We start from the raw sequence: 19,936 nt of genomic DNA on the forward strand, positions 1-19,936 counted from the left end.
CGGAACAGACTCTAGCACAAGCAAAATCAACTCTAAATGAAACTTAAAAGTTGTTTTATTGAAATAGATTCCAAGAGCTAGCACCTGAATTATCTGCTTAGCCTAGCATAACATTCTGGTTGCAAGATGTCTGATGGCATTGCTGTTTGTGTTGGGGTTATTATCATCTTTGGGTTTTTGTGGCTTTTTTAGATGACCTAAGTTTACAAAAATTGTGTCTAGGAGCAAGCAGAGTTATGGCCTATATATCTGAGTGTTGAACCAATCATTTAGTTGACCTCCTTGAACTGCTCTCTACCCAGGTGTAAAATTAAGGGGAGCCATATAATCCCAAACAATAAGAATTCACTATCAAAAACAAAAGCCCAATACATTTCTTCCATCATCCCAAGAATGCGCATGGGGGGGGGGGGACACCTGAGCTATAAAATAAGGGAGAAATATGTGTTTTTTAAAACAAGGATATGAGGAAGTTTTGAAACAAAGCTTAACCGCTTTCCCCTGCTAGCAGTTCATATATACCATTTAATATTATCAATACTTCATATGTATATGTGTGTATATGCAATTTCCCCCAGTATACACATTTTTGCAGAATATTTTTGTATGCTGCTTTCACAAATAAATGCATATTTTGCACACATCCCCCAGTAAATGCATTGTTGTATTCATTGCTTGGCTGGAGGATTTGAAGAAGTGCCGATTCTGAAGGATGATTTATGCTGCTTTCACAAATAAATGCATATTTTGCACACATCCCCCAGTAAATGCATTTTTGTATCCATTGCTTAGGTGGAGGATTTGAAGAAGTGCAGATTCTGAAGGATGATTTTCTCAGTTCATGCATATCTTTGGAAAGTGCAAATTAAGTAGATTTGCATTTAAATGCAAAGGGAACCATATTTATCCCCTATTCCTAGCTTGTGCACACATTACATTGAACATAGGCACTTGCCATCCCTACACATGCACAAGAGCTTGTGTAAAACAATTGTTTGTGTGTTTGCAAGTGTACACTTGTTGACTTAAACAAGTCAGCTACTGTGTACATAGAACACTCATTGAATGTGACTACTCCTATATTTATAAACAAAAGCCACAGGTGTCCCCCAGAAAGCCAGGTAATTGGCTGCAGAAATGTAGCTATATGCTGAATGGGTAAACTCACCCTGATACTACATGGAACCAACACCATAGCTGAATCTAATTTCTTACCGTTCCTTCCTATCCTTTGTATAAATTTGCTTTCCCTTTTGTTTGGCACTGTTTGTCCTTTAGTATTTGGTTTGATCTATGAAAACAGCAAGCATATTTTAAAACCTGCTTCCATTTTTACATCCTTATTCCCTTTGACCCAAAGTAACTTCCACTCCAAAGCTCTGTCTTTCTAATTTGTTGTTTGCTTTCCATTCCCCCCCCCCCCCGATACTACACAGTGCACTTCAAGATATTTTCTTCCTATTGGTTTGATTACGACAGAGAAATTGCAAAGTGTCTCCGTTATGCGTTGATGGACTGCATTGTTCCTTCATTGCATCTGAGAGAGTAATTTTAAAATAGGATTTTTTTATTTTTTTATAAATTTTATTTTATTTATTTTATTTTTATTTATTTATTATTTTCTCCTTATCCCACCCCACCCTCTGCCACTCAAAAGTCTGATGATCACACCATATAGGCAGACAGTAGAGGTTTATTGCCAGCATGAGTTTAAAGGCTCATTGGGGGAGGGGGGGAGAATCCAATTAGAGAAAGAAGTCCTGCTATACCTATTGGTTCCAGGAAGTGAGGAACATAAGGTTTCAGAGTCACAAGCAAGGGAAACCTAATTGCTACTTATCTTTCCATCACTTGCTCATTGCTGCTTCATAATTGTGTTCTGTTGTGCAGAGAGAAAGTGGTTATATTGGTATGATACATCTTTCTCTTTTAAATCTTTCAAAGCCTTCATGTCACTGAGCTGGATCACAGTTAACTCACAAAGTGAACTTTGCAAATGCATACAGAAAGGTATTTCTTTCTTTTGAACTTTGCAAATGCTACATATGCTGCTCTCCGACCCCTTTCCTGTTATACAAATGCTAGTGCACTGACTGTCAATATGTAGATGACAAATGTCATAACAAGTCATATTTTTATATATTTTTCATTTTATTTACTACTTTTATACACTACCTTTTTCCTCTAAGGTGCTTACCATTACAAACTATTCTCTCCTCCTTTTATGCCCGCAGAAACCCTGTGAGGCAGGTTATGCTGAGAGTGACTTGACTGGCTCAAGGTTACCCAGTGAGATTCATGACTAGGTGGGGATTGGAATGCTTAACTGAGCAGTTGCTATTTTGTGGTTCTGAGGAATGTTCTTATTTATTTAAAAAAGTGTGGGAATGTTCAGGGTGGCAGGAGAGGATATATTGTTTATTAATATCCTTCCTAACTTGCACTAGCAAGTTCCTTTACTTAGCAGAGTGCATTCCCCTTTACACAGCAGAAAACTTGTTGCAGGCTCGTTAGAACCTCTTACTATTATGCAGTTCAATCTCCCTCAGATTGAATTGTATGTTCCTGGTAAGATCCCCTTTTAAATCCCTCCTAAAAGAATAAAGACACCACAGTCTTATTCATAAGCAAGGGAGGATGCTGCAGGCCAGGAGGAACAAGAAGTTTCCAACTGGCTGGACTAAACATTCCCTTGCATGCCCACTCTAGCAAAAAAGAAAAGTTGTATTTGACTGTTCCAAGTGGATTACATCCCACAAAAAGCACTTAACATTGCATAGGTGTTGAACAAAGATTAATGCCCCATCTGCACTATACACTTAAAACAGCATCGTATTAGCCATGGCTTTCCCCAAAGATTCCAGGGGGTTGTGGTTTGTTAAGGGTTCTGGGAACTGTCAAGAGATCCCTATTCCCCTCACAGCTCAATCAGTCTCTCTTCACAGGGAACTCTGGGAATTAAATAGGTACCGCTCCGGCGGGAAGGTAAATGGCGTTTCCATGTGCTGCTCTGGTTCACCAGAAGCGGCTTAGTCATGCTGGCCACATGACCCGGAAGCTGTACGCCGGCTCTCTCAGCCAATAAAGCGAGATGAGTGCCGCAACCCCAGAGTCAGTCACGACTGGACCTAACGGTCAGGGGTCCCTTTACCTTTAAGAGTCCTTAGGTGGCACTGTGGTCTAAACCACAGAGCCTAGGGCTTGCTGATCAGAAGGTCGGTGGTTCGAATCCCCGCGATGGGGTGAGCTCCCATTGTTCGGTCCCAGCTCCTGCCGACCTAGCAGTTTGAAAGCACATCAAAGTGCAAGTAGATAAATAGCGGGAAGGTAAACGGCATTTCCGTGTGCTGCTCTGGTTTGCCAGAAGCAGCTTAGTCATGCTGGCCACATGACATGGAAACTGTCTGTGGACAAACGCCAGCTCCCTTGCCCAGTAAAGCTAGATGAGCACTGCAACCCCAGAGTCATCCGTAACTGGACTTAACGGTCAGGGGTCCCTTTACTTTTAAGAATCCTTAGAGAATACTTAACAAACTATAGCTCTCATGATTCTCTGTGGGAATCCATGGCGGTTTAAAGTGGTATTACAGTGGTACCTCGGCTTAAGTACTTAATTCGTTCTGGAGGTCCGTTCTTAACCTGAAACTGTTCTTAACCTGAAGCATCACTTTAGTTAATCGGGCCTCCCACTGCTGCCGCGCTGCTGGAGCACAATTTCTGTTCTCATCCTGAAGCAAAGTTCTTAACCCAAGGTAATATTTCTCGGTTAGCGGAGTCTGTAACCTGAAGCGTATGTAACCCGAGGTACCACTGTATAGCACTTTAAATCTATGGTGTGTGGGGGGGAGTCTTTGTTTCTCTTTCCCCCCAATCATGTTCACTTTTCTGCATTTCCACATAAGTCTCCCTGCTATGTGATAACCTTCACCTCCTTAATGGATGGCCGAGGAGACCTTGACCCAGCAGTTTAGCAACCTGCTGGCCAAAGTGCTTGCCCCTCCCTAGCCATGAAACTCACCTGGCAAGGGGTGGGGAGAACCTTTGTCCAGTGGACTGGGAAGATCTTTCACCCAGCCTGCAGTGGGAAGAGAAGTGCCTCCCCCAGCTGCATTCAGGCATGGTTGGTTTGCTGATGGGCATCTAGTTCCCCCAATCCAACCTGCAGTGAAGTCTGAAAGCTCTTTGTAAACATCTCCTTGGGAGGGTGTTTACAAAGCACAGTTTAAAAGCCCCATGTCTCACTTTGAAGTCCCAGCAATTGGGGCTTCAAAGGGAAGCATCGCCTGATGTTACTGTGATGTCAGGTGAGGGACAGATGGGCACCATGGGGGTGACTGGTGCTGTGGGAGGTTGCTGGTCATGAATGGTGCTGCCAATTTTTTGTTCGAGATGTAAAGGGTGGAGAGTTTGCAGAGGGGGTTGGTGAGCAGAGAGAGCAGGGGCAGAGCCCTGTGGCACCTAATATAATGCATTTTTGTATGTTCTTTTCATCAATACATACATTTATATGCACACTTTACCCTAGTATATCATTTACTTGGCTGGAGAACTGCATTGCAAAATTTGTAGCTATGTAAATTTCATTGGCTGACTATGCTTTGGCTCATTTACTGTTTTGGAAAATGTTAATTAGCTAGGGGCGCCTTTAAATGTGAACTGAATTTTGTCACCACCCCATCAGCATTCTTCCTAGAGCTCCTTTATAAAACAGCTGAATGTGGCAATCTCGTGTACTTTCAAACAGTGAGCGGATTGTCTGCCCCCTCCCCAATTAAAAGTTTGATTAACTGTTCAGGGGAGGTTGACAACATCGTATCAAGAAGCTGAGAGTTCTCAATCATTTTTCTATCACTGGGTCATGGGAAAACCTTTTTTTTTGGCCAGTTAGTGGCAATATTTCACTTAGGTTCTATAAAACCAGACAGAATAAAGTTGGGCTGAATTTAAGCCTCTCGTGTTGTCTGGTCAGATTGACTTCCCAGGGTAACATGCATCACAAATGTAATCTGTGAAATCTGTAAGCGATAGATGCAATCTGTGAGGGACACCAGCTGAAGGGCAGCTGTTTCATATCCTGTAAAGTATATTTTCTCTGTCTCGCTCTCTGTCTCCAAAACACTTTAACAGCCACCCAGAATTTTAATGCTGATCGCAAGTATCCAGTTTGTCACTTTTCTCCTGCACACAGGACATGTTCCAAGTTAATAATACCCTCGGCAAAGACTCATAGCTGCAATACAGAGAGGTGTGCATGTACCCACATTTTAGGGGGTTAATTTCTCTCTTTTCAGCAGAACATGTGCAGCAACCATTCCCAGAGGTCCCCCCTTACTGCACTAAGTACCCCCTCATATATATTTTTTAACTCAGTGCCTTCTGTAAAGTTTATTTCCTCTATGGGTTGCCATCTGTCCTCTTTTTCCAGGATGCATCCTCTTTTTCATGGGTATGTAAAATGAGAGTCGTCATAGCAATCCATAGCTAAAAGTAGAAGTCGGCAAATGTGTCCTCTTTTTTGCTCTTTGAATTATGGCAAACCTTGAAAGGGAAAAAATAACATTTACTCAGAATACTTGTTGAAGAGTAACAGATAACAGCAGCGTTGTTCAGGTAGGCTTAAAATGGTAATCCAGTTACAAAGACATACTTTGGTCTAGTTTAAAATGGAGTCAGAGCTGTGGCCTAGACTTAGCATATGTTCTACATGAGGTGAAAGAGCAAAGAGGAAGTGCCCAGACAGGTGAGGAGATATTATATGGCTACACCCTCCCCCATCAGGGCACAATGGGAGTGTCTCTCAGAGTTCTCTCTAGCAATCTTACAGGGAAGCTATGTGAGATTCAGCTCCTATCATGTGCCTACCTAAATAATATTAATAATAATAACAACAACAACAACAACAACAACAATAATAGTAATAATAGTAATAGTAATAATAATAATAATTTATCCACCACCCATCTGGTTTGGTTGCCCCAGCCACTCCGGGCAGCTTCCAACACACACAAAAACACAACAAAACATCAAACATTAATAGTAACAATCTGATCCAATATAAAAAGGTCACAATAACTTTAAAATAAACTTATATCAAATAAAGCAATATTCAATAATCTATTAAAATCTATTGGTAAACAGTAAAGTTAAACATCAACAAATAATAATTAAACAGTTTACACTTTTCAATTACAATAAAGAATGACTAATCTATAATCAAGAAAAATAACAGCAAATCACAATACATAAAATTCCACAAAACATACAAAACCATGTAAAAGGATCAAATTGAGAAACAAGGACACACAACTTATAAAATATCCTTGCATTGTTGGTTCAACTGCATTGTATATACCCCTCTTGTGGAGGGAAGGTACATGAAGAAGGGCCTCAGATGATCACAGGGTCCAGGTTGGTTCATATGGGCCAGAGGCAGTCCTTGAGGTACTACAGTCAAGAGTAGAGGGAAGTTGCTGCCTCAGGAAGCAGGTTTGTGGATGCATGAAGTAGCAGAAGTTCACTTCCTTCCCCAGCCATCCTTCCTAAGTCATTCACCTGTGTTGGAAGGCAGAGCTATGTAGGCTGTTCAGCTTGCCAAACACCACCTAAGCTAGGCAGCTGCTTGGGCATTGCCTGATAACCAGAGTTAAAGTAAGATTCAACTGCCAGTCCAATAAGCTTCGGCATTATAGATTGGGGAAGGGAAAATGCCATCTTGAGCCTTTTGCCTCAAGCTCCAAAATTTTTTAGCTCAGCCCTAGTTAACCATCCAGGAGTCCTTCATCTTTACCTAATCACACTATGAAAGTAACATCTATTTTAGCACTGAGGACACATAGAGGTTTCTAAACTCCTCAGTTGGAAATATTTTGTTGATAAACAGATATGCATTTCTAAAATCCCCTTTAGTGCAGAGATCAGAATGAAATTACAGTGGTACCTCGGGTTAAGAACTTAATTTGTTCTGGAGGTCTGTTCTTAACCTGAAACTGTTCTTAACCTGAAGCACCACTTTAGCTAATGGGGCCTCTTGCTACTGCTGCGCCGCCACTGCACGATTTCTGTTCTCATCCTGAAGCAAAGTTCTTAACCCGAGGTAATATTTCTGGGTTAGCGGAGTCTGTAACCTGAAGCATATGTAACCCGAGGTACCACTGTATATTCAGGACAAAGTCTATCCAATTAGCACCATGTGCCTGCATGTGCAATGTGCCAATTCTGATATAAGGAGCCAGAGAACTCAGATCAGGAGCCCTGTAAGGCAGGGGCAATTTCCCCATTCCCTCTGCTAGTGGGAGCCTCCCACCAGAAGTGGGAAGATTCCCCCCCCCCATACTTTATCTTTTCTCTCTATATACCTATTGCTTTAGGATAAATAAATAAATAAATATCTGTGTCGAGTCGGAATGAAAAAGAATAACTGGGAAATAATGTCTCCATTCTGAGCTCTCCCAAACAATGTATTTAGGTTGTGAAACAGTATTAATGTCTCTTCTAGGCTAAAATTAATTACAGAAAAGGAAATAATAATTCAAGTTCCAGAATTGACTTTTTAGTATAACCAGTTTTTTGTGGAGTTGTGTGTTTTTTTGTGTGTGTGTGTTGTTGTTGTTGTTTTTTGCTTGTTTCTCTCCCTCCCCTGTTCTTCTCAAAAGGAGTGTTTAAATACTCATTACAAGCATTGTGGGTCAAATGCATCCATGATTAATTTTGTCCATTTTGCTCCTTCCCTCTTTGTTTTTGTACTAAGTAGTGCTGTAATTGGCTCAATAATTTTTTTAATGCCTGGCATCTCTGTGTAATTTCTTTCCTTCTTTTGCAAAGAAATGGCTTTCCCCACCCACATCCGACCTCAAATACAAATCAACCTACTCCTGGGCCTTCTAAGGGGTTAAGAGTGCGATCAGGGAGCATAAGGAAGACGAGCTGCCTTCATACAACAGGCAGTGCTCTTATTTCAGATATTATTTTGGCCCTTATTTTGTGTTGGAGAAAAAAATCTGCTGTAAACATTCCCTTGTATCTGTATTTTCACGCCACTTTCTTCCTCTCATCGCTGTTTCTACAGCTAACATCACAGACAGTGAATGCTATAAACATCACAGCTCCTTTTCAGATTTTTTTTCTCTTTTGACAGCCAGATAGAAGCATTCAGGTAAACTTGCCATTTCTTCTATTTCTTCTGTGTCATTACTGCTCATACTAGACTCACTACTGCTTTATTGAGCAACAATTGTGTGTTAGCAACCAGGTGTTACTCTATGCAGTCTCCACTCATAAGTAGTTCGGGAGACTGTGTCAAAAGATATTGTAGCCATATATCCTTGGCTGCAAAACAACCATTTGTTCTGGTGTGATGTCATATATCCTGGATTCTCACTGATGGATCTCATGAGGCTTTAAATATGAGCTCTGTTTATCACCTTTCTATCTGTTTCTGATGTCTAGGCTGTGAGTGCCATTCCTTATGTAGCCAGAATGGCATCACCCATAAACAAGAGGGAGGTATCAGCCATCTTAGGGCAACCTCAAGATTTTCAAAAGTACAAAAATCTTTAGTGGGGTGGGGGAACTTAATGGTGGAATATCAAGAACAGCCCAATGAAGACATAGTGTCCTACATGCCGTGGAATGCTGACTTGCTGTTGAGAGATAATCCATTTAGCATCCAGTGAAGTTCACAAACATAAGGGCACCAGCCCTCTCCAATTCCCCCTCTCCAACTAGAGTTCCTTTTTACCTGTTGTTGCTAACAGTTATTCAGAGAGCTATCATCCAAGTTGTCCAGTTCTTTGATTGTTTTTTCTGGTATTTTGGTTGACTGCAGAGGCATAGCATGGGGAGGCAGTAGGGGACATCACCCCAGGCAGAAATTCTGAAGGGCACAACTGGACTGCAGTGGTCCCAAAGGGGCTGTGAGGTTGGGAGGGAGGTGGCTCCCTTTTCTGGCAGCAACATGCAGCACATGCATCTCTTGGGGGCCCTTCCCTGCCAATACAGAGCCCCCTCTCTCTGCCTGCCCCCTTTGGCGTCTCAGGATGGCGAGCCACATGCTTCTCGCACCATGGCTGGCCCTGCCACCATACACATTGGTCCACTGCTGCACTGGTTGCCCCCTTGGCTGCTCCTGCCCTGGGGCTGCTCCGGATTCACCTGCCAAGGCCCCCGTATGGGAGCAGGCAGCTGCACACGCAGCAGGGTGTCTCCCGCCAGAGTGCCTGGTGTGGACAAAGAGGCAGCTGCACAGAGAAGAATGGCACATTCTTTGATTTTTGGGTGCTATACATGGTAAATATATACATGGTATTATCTAAATCTGGGATCGGGCACCTGTGGCCCTCCAGATGTTGTGAGACTGCAAGTACTATAAGTCCCAGCAAGCGTGGCCAATGGTCAGGGGTAATGGGTGGGTGTCTGTCAGGCATGCTGTAGTCCAGGTGTGAGAGATGGTTGGTAAGGATGGGAGTTGTAGTTCAGCAGCATCTAGAGCGCCAAAGGTTTCCCAAACCGGCTGTAGTTTCATCCCATTTGCAGATCCTGCATTTAGCAGGGGGTTGGACTACATGACCCCTTCCATGATCCCTTCCAGTTCTATGATCAAATATTTCATCCATTTGACCTACTTCCTACACCTGTGTGTATCCTTCAATCCCCTCAAGGTCCATCCCATATCTAGAAAGCAAGGGGCTTATGGTTTTAATGCTACCCGAGTCCATCCTTGGGGAATACATGAGCCTTACTCCACTGACAGAGATCTAAAGGGAAATTTGTTCTCCGTATTCCCACTTTAGAAAAAGGAGTCATCAGTGGGGGATAAAAATCTGACAGTGCAGTCATCTTATCCTCAAAAGACTGGACAATGGCACGAGCCATTTCGCATCTATTAGCAGAGAAAAGAGGAGAAAACGAGATCTAACTTGGCTGCCAAAAGCATTTGCCCTCCTCCTTCCTGTGTACATATCACAAAGACAATTCATCATTTTTCTACGCAGTTTTACAATAAAAAAATCTTCCGCTTTTGCCAGCAACTTCCCTCTATCCCCCACCCCCACCCCAATGCCCTCCCAGTTCTGTTGGCTGACAACATCTGTAGCAGCAGAGCCAGCATTTGTAAGACTGATATATTCAGTTTTTGAAAGCTGGACCAAAACATGTCCAAAAATATTGAATAGAACGGGTGTTGCACTCATTAATAAGCAACAGATCTTTTAACATTCATGGATAATTCTGTGTTAGGCTTACAAATACATTCAATGCAGATGCCAAACAACATTCTCTTGTAATTAGTGTTACCTGCAGTTGGATTTGAAATATGGAATTGTTATGCTAAGTGGGTACAGTGTTGTGCAGCAACTGCAGTACATAGGCAATAAACAGGGTGGTGTTAGGCGAGATAGGCTCTTGGAGTGAGAGATTTACACTTTATGCTCATGGATTTATCAGTCGGCATGCTTAGCTGAAATTTGTTCAAGGAAATTTGGTGCCAAGACCGGACAATGACATATGCTGTATGAGTTTCTTGCATTAATTTTTGTTCTTCGCTGCTGCTGTTAAAGTGGGTCCTTTCTTACCATGCAGCAACTTGTTTACTGTGCTTATTCTCCTCTGACAAAGGAAGAGGGTAGCAAAATTGATGGGAGTACTTCATTTACTAGAGAGCCACACCACTGAGACTGAACTTATCAAGGTGTCTGTCTAATCACCGTCAGTGTTGGGGCTGAAAGACTCAGATTCCCTATCTACAGCTGAGGCCAGTAGATTGCTGAGACGGCACAGGAACTGTCCAGCCAAGCATCCAGAAAGATGCGTCACCAGTGATATCCATTCAGTGTGAAAGGCACTGCTATTCCATCCTAGCTTAGATCTAGAGATTCATGATTTCTCCTCCAGGACAGAATTCAGGCTATGAATCAAGTGCTGCATCTTTTGGTTTGGGCTTCACTTCAGGCTTTCTGTTACCACTGCTGCTTTAAAAAACCAGGTTTGACTGCGGAGAGTCTGGAGCAAGAGGGCGTCTGTTCAGGACTCTGGAGGGCAGAGTAATCAAATGGGCTATATCCTAGGGCCAGTACCTTAAGAGACTCCCCAACAAGCTACTTGGATCTGTGATAGGATTCGCCTCCATGGCTGCAGGGTACATACTGTGATGCAAGAGGGGCCCTGTACGATTGAGTCTCCTCTTCTGATGATGTTATTTTTTTTAGAAATAATAATAATAATAATTATTATTATTATCCCCAGCCACTCTGAGCGGCTTCCAACAAAGATTTAAAATACATTAAAATGTCACACACTAAAAACTTCCCTATACAGGGCTGCCTTCAGATGTCTTCTAAATGTCAGATAGTTGTTTATCTCTTTGACATCTGATAGGAGGGCGTTCCACAGGGCGGGCGCCACTACCGAGAAGGCCCTGTGCCTCATTCCCTGTAGCTTTGCTTCTTGCAGAGAGGGAACCACCAGAAGGCCCTCGGCGCTGGACCTCAGTGTCCGAGCAGAAAGATTGGGGTGGAGATGCTCCTTCAGCTATACTGGGCCAAGGCCGTTTAGGGCTTTAAAGTTCAACACCAACACTTTGAACTGTGCCCGGAAATGTACTGGGAGCCAATGTAGGTCTTTCAGGACCGGTGTTACATGGTCTCGGCGGCCGCTCCCAGTCACCAGTCTAGCTGCCGCATTCTGGATTAGTTGCAGTTTCCAGGTCACCTTCAAAGGTAGCCCCACATAGAGCACATTGCTGTAGTCCAAGTGGGAGATAACCAGAGCATGCACCACTCTGGTGAGACAGTCCGTGGGCAGGTAGGGTCTCAGCCTGCATACCAGGTGGAGCTGGTAGACAGCTGCCCAGGACACTCAATCGACCTGTGCCTCCACGGACAGCTGTGAGTCCAAAATGACTCCCAGGCTGCGCACCTGGTCCCTCAGGGGCACAGCTACCCCATTCAGGACCAGGGAATACACCACACCTGCCCACCCCCTGTCCCCCAGTGTGACACAGTACTGCCTTTTGGTAGCCTTGTGCAGAGATTCGGTGAATTTGTGGGCAGGAATTGGGACTGGTTCCTCCGTCACCACTTTAATTGCCATCTTGCTGAACTGAATAATGTACCATTGGGACCCTGTCTTTTGCATATTTTACAGAGAGAACCTATGTGTATATAATGTGCATATTGACCATGTGGAAATCAGGGACACTGGCCACAATTCTGTCCTCACCCTCCACAGAAACATTCACTGGATGTCTGCATGGCACTACCAAGTACTATTGGTCTGTTTACTTCATGATTTTGGTTCTGACTAGCAGCAGGTTGCCAGATTCCATTGGTGTCTGGTATCCATTGGGACTGGTAGGGTGGAAGGCAGGAATCCCAAAAAGGGAGCTAGGGACAGTGCCAAGCAGAAGCAATTAAGTCTTGTTTTGCCCTCACTCTCCTCCTGTCTATTGAGTTCTCCGGAAGTTCCCAGGAAGAGGAAACTGCCGCAGTTAGTCTTATCTCCTTGACTGGTTGCAAGGTCACCCACTTTGGGAAACACTGGACTATATGGAGATGATGAAATTGATGGCAAAAAATAAGAGACCAAAAAATTGAAAGGTTTGTGGAAGAGTGGAGACCCTTTTCGGATTACCTAAGAAAATATTACAGTATAACTAAACCAAATTGCAGGCAGGACTGGAAATGAGAATGATAAAAAAAAAATGTAATGGAGAATATATGTTACAGAAATATGTATTCTATTTAAGGCAGTAGATAAAATGATTTGAACAGAAACATCATGGAAGTGAGGATGGGAAGTCAAAATGCTAAGGGACTATAGTATGGAAGCTGAATTGAATTTGTTAAATTGTATGAAAATCAATAAAAATCTATGATAGAAAAATCCTACACTGCCAGGACTTTTTCGGCCCTGTCTACAAGGCATCCTTTTAACCAATGATTCCATGGATTAGACAAACCTTATGCATGCAAAGCAGGTTCTCAGTTGCTGAGCTCCGGGCCCTCCCCAGTACTATAGTCTCTCCTTAATGAACCGTGTGAGCACTTCTGCAAAGAAAGCCATGCAAAACTCAGTATGTGGCTCAGAAAATGGCAGGGTTTTCCTCCCCCCTCCCCTTCTGTTTTCCCCAGAATAAAATGAACTGCTTCTGTGGGGAATGACAAACACACTTACAGCATGATTTGGATTGCAATCTACAAGATGAAAGGCCTTGATCTGTAGTAAGTTATGCATAGTGTTTGCTAAGTTATAGCATTTCATAACGGCACCGGTGTGAGTGCAGCCGTGGAAATCCAGTTTTCTCTCTAAATTAAAGAATGCTGCATGCAATACAAGTAACCACAGCAGAATGTAAATTCTCTTTCCCCACCCCGATACATACCAAGAAAAGGGCCGATGGTTGAGTTATAAGAGATATTTGTGTGTGTGTGTGTGTGTGTGTGTGAACATATATCCACTAACCTGGGAATAAGCCCCATATAACAACAATGGAACTAAATTCTGAGTAAACATACACTGCTAATTTATTAATTCCTAAGCAAATCTGCCAAGAGGAACCAGGGTCACAAAATAACAATCTAACGGTGAAACTTGTTGTTTCTATTGAATGTGCAGGGTAGTGTCTTGTTTTGGTCAGAACATAATCCATTGATAATTATTTAAAAATAATAATTTAACCACATAAATTAAAATTATGGAACAAAAAAGTTGGAGCGCTCTGTTTCAATATTTTAAATTAATTTTGAAATAATACACTTTATCTTAAGGCTTTCTATGCCTAATCCCTCTTCAATAAAGTTTGGAGCAGCCCTGAAAAGAGAAAAGTGTTTAATTTAGGCTGAATATGGGGTGGGGATTCAATCAATATGCTGGCTTCTGGAAAAAAAGAGAGTTATATCTCTCCCCCTCTCTGGCAAGATTGGCTGTGAAGGCTCATCTTGTAGCATTGGCTTTAAATAGCATCCCCATCTCGTCAAGAGAATTCCTAAGAAAAGCACTGCTGGATCTAACAGCCAAAGGCCAACTAATCAAACATCCTTTGTACACAATGGCTGAGCAGATTCATAAGGATGACCATGCCTACAAACCGCACCTAATTCTGGCAGAAAATGAAAAAATTACAGACTTTTCCTCTGTTTTAAAACAATTGTAAAAGTGATCCGCATGGAAACCTTTGGATGTTATCTGCATGCAATTGTGCTGGCTTAATCCACTGTGGAAGGGCTCCTCCTCCTGCAAATTTCATCCACTTGAACCCAAAGGGGGAAAGTGGTTAAAGCTATTTTTAGATTCTGCACTGTAGTGAATAGAAAGCGTTGTTCTATACAGAGCGACTTGGAAATGGGAACCCAGACTGAAGCAGAGAGAGCACAGAATGACTCAGTAACAGATACAAATTCTAGGCAAATCTTGAGGTCCATGCACAAAACTTTCATACAGCCATCATGTCCAGTACTTCTTGCTATAAATGTTATGATTGTAATATACAGTAATATTGTTGTGATTTTGAATATGGTTGTAAGCTGCTTTGTAGAGAAGTTTTTTTTCAAAAAGTGGGGCATAATTTCTTAAATATCATGAAAGGGAATTCAAGCAAATGAGTTGTGTAGGTTTTTTGTGTGTGTGCATGTCATGGAAACAAAGGCAAGAGGAATCACAATAACAGTGACAGACTCTAACGGTGTCTAATCTGGATCAAGTAAAAAACAAAAACAAAACTTTAGTAACATCTACATGAGAGATGAGGAATCTTTGGCCCTCCAGATGCTGGTGGACCCCCATTTCCATCCATCACAGCTAACATGGCCAATAGTCAGGAATAATGGAACCTGTAGCAACACCTGCAGGATCACATTCTCCATACTTAGCCAACAAGAATGTCTCATGACAATCCCATCATCATACAGCCATGTTGGCTAGGGCTTATTATTATTATTATTATTATTATTATTATTATTATTATTAATACCCTGCCCATCTGGCTGGGTTTCCCCAGCTACTCTAGGTGGCTTAGAGAATATATCAAACATAATAAAACATTAAAACTTTCTGATACAGGGCTGTCTTCAGATGTCTTCTAAAAGTTGTATAGTTCTTTGTCTCCTTGACATCTGAAAGGAGGGTGTTCCACAGGGAGGGCACTTCTGTTGAGAAGGCCTTCTACCTGGTTCCCTGTAACTTCGCTTCTCACAATGAGGGAACCAGCAGAAGACCCTCAGAGGAGGACCTCAGTGTCCAGGCAAGCGATGGGGGTAGGGATGCTCCTTCAGGGCTGAGGCCATTTAGGGCTTTAAAGGTCACTTTGAATTGTGCTCAGAAATGCACTGGAAGCCAATGAAGATCCTTTAGGACCGGTGTTATATAATTCCGCCGGCGGCTCCCTGTCACCAGTCTAGCTGCCACATGCTGGATTAGTTGTAGTTTCTGAGTCACCTTCAAAGGTAGCCCCACATAGAGTGCGTTGCAGTAGTCCAAGTGGGAGATAACTAGAGCATGCTCCAGTCTGGAGACACAGTTCATGGGTAGGTAGGGTCTCAGCCTGCGTACCAGATGGAGCTGGTAAACAGCTGCCCTGGACACAGAATTGACCTGGGCCTCCATGGACAGCTGCGAGTCCAAAGTGACTCCCAGGCTGCACACCTGGTCCTTCAGGGGCACAGTTACCCCATTCAGGACCAGGGAGTCCCCCACACCCGCCTGCCCCCTGTCCCCCCAAAACAGTACTTCTGTCTTGTCAGGATTCTACCTCAATCTGTTAGCCGCCATCCATCCTCCAACTGCCTCCAGACACTCACACAGGACCTTCATCACCTTCACTAGTTCTGATTTAAAAGAGAGGTAGAGCTGGGCATCATCTGCATATTGATGGACACCCAGCCCAAACCCCCTGATGATCTCTCCCAGCAGCTTCATATAGATATTAAAAAGCATCAGGGAGAGGATGGAACCCTGAGGCACCCCACAAGTGAGAGCCCAGGGGTGTGAACACTCATCCCCCAACACCACTTTTTATGGGAAGTGTAGTCCAAAGCATCTGGTTGGCGAAGGCTGTTCTATCCTGCAAGATGGAGTGGGAAACCTTTTTCAGTCCAACAGCCCCATAACTTCACAGGCAAACTTCTGGATGTCTCAAGCCAGCACTGGGTGGAGCCAGAGGCAAAAGTAAGTCAAGCAACAGATGTGACTCTTACCTTTGTATAATAGACTACATTCCAGCCACACAAAAGCCAGAGGCACCCATACATCTGCATAATCTCAATTCAGGCAAGCAAGAGGTATTAGCACATTACAAGACACATTACAGCATCCTTCTTGTTCCCTGTATCAGCAAGCAGCTCATCACTCCAAACTACCTTTTGTGCAGCAGAAAACCCAAATTGCTGTTTGTTCTGATTTAGCATTAAAGAGAGGGTTTGGTGCGGAAAGCACGGTGTGTGTGTGTGTGTGTGTTCAGACACAGAGCTTTAAAGCATGGACCTGTGCCTAAAAAACATAGAGTAATTGTTAAGTGTGGATGGAACCTTAGACCTGCTAAGGCCCTCAGCACAAGTTGTTAGCTCTGCCAGAAGAGGACAACAAAGCACAATGTGGATTTGCACTCCTCCCCGCCCCATCAACCCAGTCTTACTAACACTCTCAGTTCTTTCTTCCTTCATTTAAAACATTGCCTGCTAGATGTTTAAATGTTATCATGTTGTTCCTCTAGGCTAAATATATGTAACTCCTTTAATCTCAGTGGTAAATTCCTAGTTAAATGTTTTAAATAGATGCATTTAAATAAACAACTTGACACAAGTAACATTCATTTAGCATGTCAGGTCTCTGCTATTTCTAAAGACTTCTCTTTTTCCTCTTTTGAGTTTCATCATTTTGCCTTGTTTAAATGGCCTCTTTCTTAGAAATTGGATCTATTAATCTATGGTGTAATGTGAGGGTTACAATAATTATAGAGAGTGTCAATAGGGGATCTGTACAGGTGGAAATTCTATGGACCCAATATATTTGGTGAGGAGGTTGGGCAGAATTGTCATAGTGTAGATAAGCTCAGCTGCTCTGCAGTGTGGGCCTAAAGTCTGTATTGAAGATCTCTCAGGTGAGAGGTTATAAAATTCAGCAGAAGGTCCTTCAGTGCTGGTGGAAATGAAGATATGCCACTGTCATAACAGATACACCACCAGAACACTCTAGATGCACTGGCACAGTGCCCTACCAGGGGAGAAATTCCACCAGTGAGGCTGTAGTAACATAATGGCAGAAGTAGGATGGAGTCATGGATGGGATGCTGTTTGTGTGGGTCTATAGCTGCCCTCCTTGCCTGTTTTTTGGCTGCTTATAAAAAGAGTATTTCCCTTCCTAGCTGGATCTTGAGTCCTTTGCTCAGACAGACCATGTATGCTCTCTGCAGGTGTTGTTCCTAGGGAGCTTTGTGGGTGCAAGGTTTTTTTGGGCTCCCCTTTCTCCTCCGTGTGTGTACCGGTCTCCTAAAACAGTTTTTGAGAGCAGCACGAATCTAAACTTGTTTCAAGGGTTGGTCTCTTAGGGGGAAGAGTGCCCTGCCCCACTGCTCTCAGCTTGTTGCCACCTGTCTTACTTCCTTTTTAGAGCTCCAGTGGGTGGAACTGTATGCCAGCTCCCTACTCCTTATTCTCAGTGCTGCCTCTGCAGGGTAGAAGGCATGGACAAAATACTGTTGAGTTTCCTGCCTTCCTCACTAACAGTCCCAGTGAGCACCACCCACCCCTGTACTGTGGTATTATTGTGAACATTGTGATGCAAGGATGTGTCTCCATCACGACTTCACTGGCTCCCTCTGTGTATTGGTGGCATGTGGGCATCACTGCTGACCCAGTCCCTAATTGAGGGAGGAGGCGTGTCTGTCATTTTAACATCTTCTGTGCTTTCTCCCTCCCTTCTAGAGCCAAGCACACATTAGATAGGGCACAATGTGGCTGTGTGTCTATTCCTGAATAACTAGAGTAGTTTATGATTGCTCTGCCCTTCTTTTTGCATGAGCCTTTATTTTGGTGTTTGGGGAAGAGATAATATTGTTGCACGCCACCCAAATTCTCCAAGCTGTGCAAGATTCCAGGGGTTCCAGGTGGTTATCCAGGGTTTGTGCTAATTAGATCTAACATTTGCTAGGCCCAGGGATTATAGGTGTCTGGCACCCCATTTAACATCCCAATAAGAACACTTATTGGTCCAGGAATTCACAGTGGTCTGACACCCACAAACTCATAACACTATCTTTCTCCCTTTGTAGGGGAGGAACATGAAACGAGAGAGAAGTAGAATGTGCAAAACACATGCTTAAAGGCATGTTGTTGAAAGTGGCTCTCCTCAGGGAGGTTTGTTGCTTTCATTATACATCCTCTTCAATTAGGCCTTGGGCTGATTAACCGTCTATGTCCTTTTAAATGTGGGTATTTTTTTGGGAGGGGGGATTATTGTTTTGTTTGTATTCTTATTATGTTCTTTGTGGTTTTATTCTGTATTTTTATGCTGTAACTTCCCTGAGATCTTCAGATGAAGGGCATCATATCAATCAATCAATCAAAGTGATATATAGTAATTAGGGTTCAAGAGTTGTCACCCCAGAAGCTTACTTGAAGAGCTGTGTGGCAATGAGGATATCTAACATTCTGACGTCAATGTCCATAGTTAGGGATGGGGGAAGAAATTCTGTTTCCCCTTCCTGAAACAATAGGCAGATGAAAATGCAGATGTCCTTGAAAAGCTGCACTTTTCTGAATTTTGAGATGCTCTTCTCCAGTCAAATAAATGGCATGCATTATTGGGTAAGATTGCTTTAAAAAAATATGCACACTAGCCAAAGTTGCATACAAAGATGTGTATATTAGGAGGAATGTTTACTAAAATACTGGTGAATATTCAAAAGGACTGTTTATTTTTGGGGGGGCAGGTCAAGGTTGTTGAGCTTTACACAGATTAGTAACCCTTTAATACTATGAATGCATTCATAGGCCAGTGATCTTCCCCCGTCCTTCAGATGTATATTTAATAATTTTGGCTAAACAAATAAATAATAATATCTGTAGTAGTGTGCATTTGCTGGAAAACCTGTAATTGTAAACTGCAATGACTGCAAGTAAAGAAGCAGAATATGGCAGTTAATGTATCCTAATATATATCAAGCACAAGGTTGTGCTGTTGTGCAGATGTTCCTTCCTGTTGCTGAAGAATGGTGTTAATCCAGCCACAGATTCATTTATGTACATTCTAACTGCTCTGGTGAAGCTGTCAGCTATAGAATATTGACTAACAGTGTGGTTTGGGTAAGGGAAATGAAAAGTCATTTTGGCTGGCAAAATCAAATCTGTGGAGATAGGAAAGGCTGTGCAATGGAAATGAAGAGAGGACAGTAACAATTGTGCTGAACAGGGAAGATGAAGGCCAGTGGGAAGAGATCTGAGGGACTAGAAAGAGATCTGAAGGCTAGAAAAGTCAGGATCTGAGGGACAGATGGGTGGAGCAGGCACTGACGAATAAAAGAGAGATGAAATTGAAACCTGGAGGAAAGATGCTCACATAGGGCCTATTACAGGGATGAGGAACCTCTGGTCCTCCAGATGTTGTTGGGCTGTAGCTACTGTGAGCCCCAGTCAGCAGCCCAATGGTCATGATGGGAGTTGCATCAACATGTGGAAGGTTATAGGTTCCTCATCTCTGGTCTGAAAGAATAATACTTTACACTGGAGAACCAAAGGATCAGGAACATCCAATAGGTTGTGCTGAATGAATTTCATCTGAGGTTGTGTACCTCTTTTTTCCTACCTTGGTTTACAAATGGTGCTTATTCTTTGAATTTATTTTTTTTAAAACACATCTAGGATATAATCACAGACAAATAGTGTCAGGGAGTGTTAGAAGAAGCTGATGGGATTGCATCTGAGTTCTGGGAAAGGTTGAGGACAGGAAGGTT

The 19,936-nt window shown here is 42.8% G+C and overlaps 2 long non-coding RNA genes across 2 annotated transcripts in view; one reads left to right on the forward strand and one right to left on the reverse strand.

Annotated features, from left to right (window-relative positions):
• LOC310754372 overlaps window positions 1–19,936 on the forward strand; it is a 55,963-nt gene that overhangs the window by 24,637 nt on the left and 11,390 nt on the right. The gene's annotated exons all lie outside the window — the stretch shown is intronic.
• Window positions 5,372–17,680, reverse strand: LOC310754393. Its single transcript, XR_014543794.1, has 4 exons — window positions 17,585–17,680; window positions 12,953–13,040; window positions 9,704–9,877; window positions 5,372–5,538 (listed from the first exon to the last, which is right to left on the reverse strand). It is a non-coding gene; the product is annotated as an uncharacterized lncRNA (long non-coding RNA).

The sequence above is a fragment of the Podarcis filfolensis genome, assembly GCF_964270895.1.
Source record: "Podarcis filfolensis genome assembly, chromosome: Z".
NCBI classification, from domain to species: domain Eukaryota; kingdom Metazoa; phylum Chordata; class Lepidosauria; order Squamata; family Lacertidae; genus Podarcis; species Podarcis filfolensis.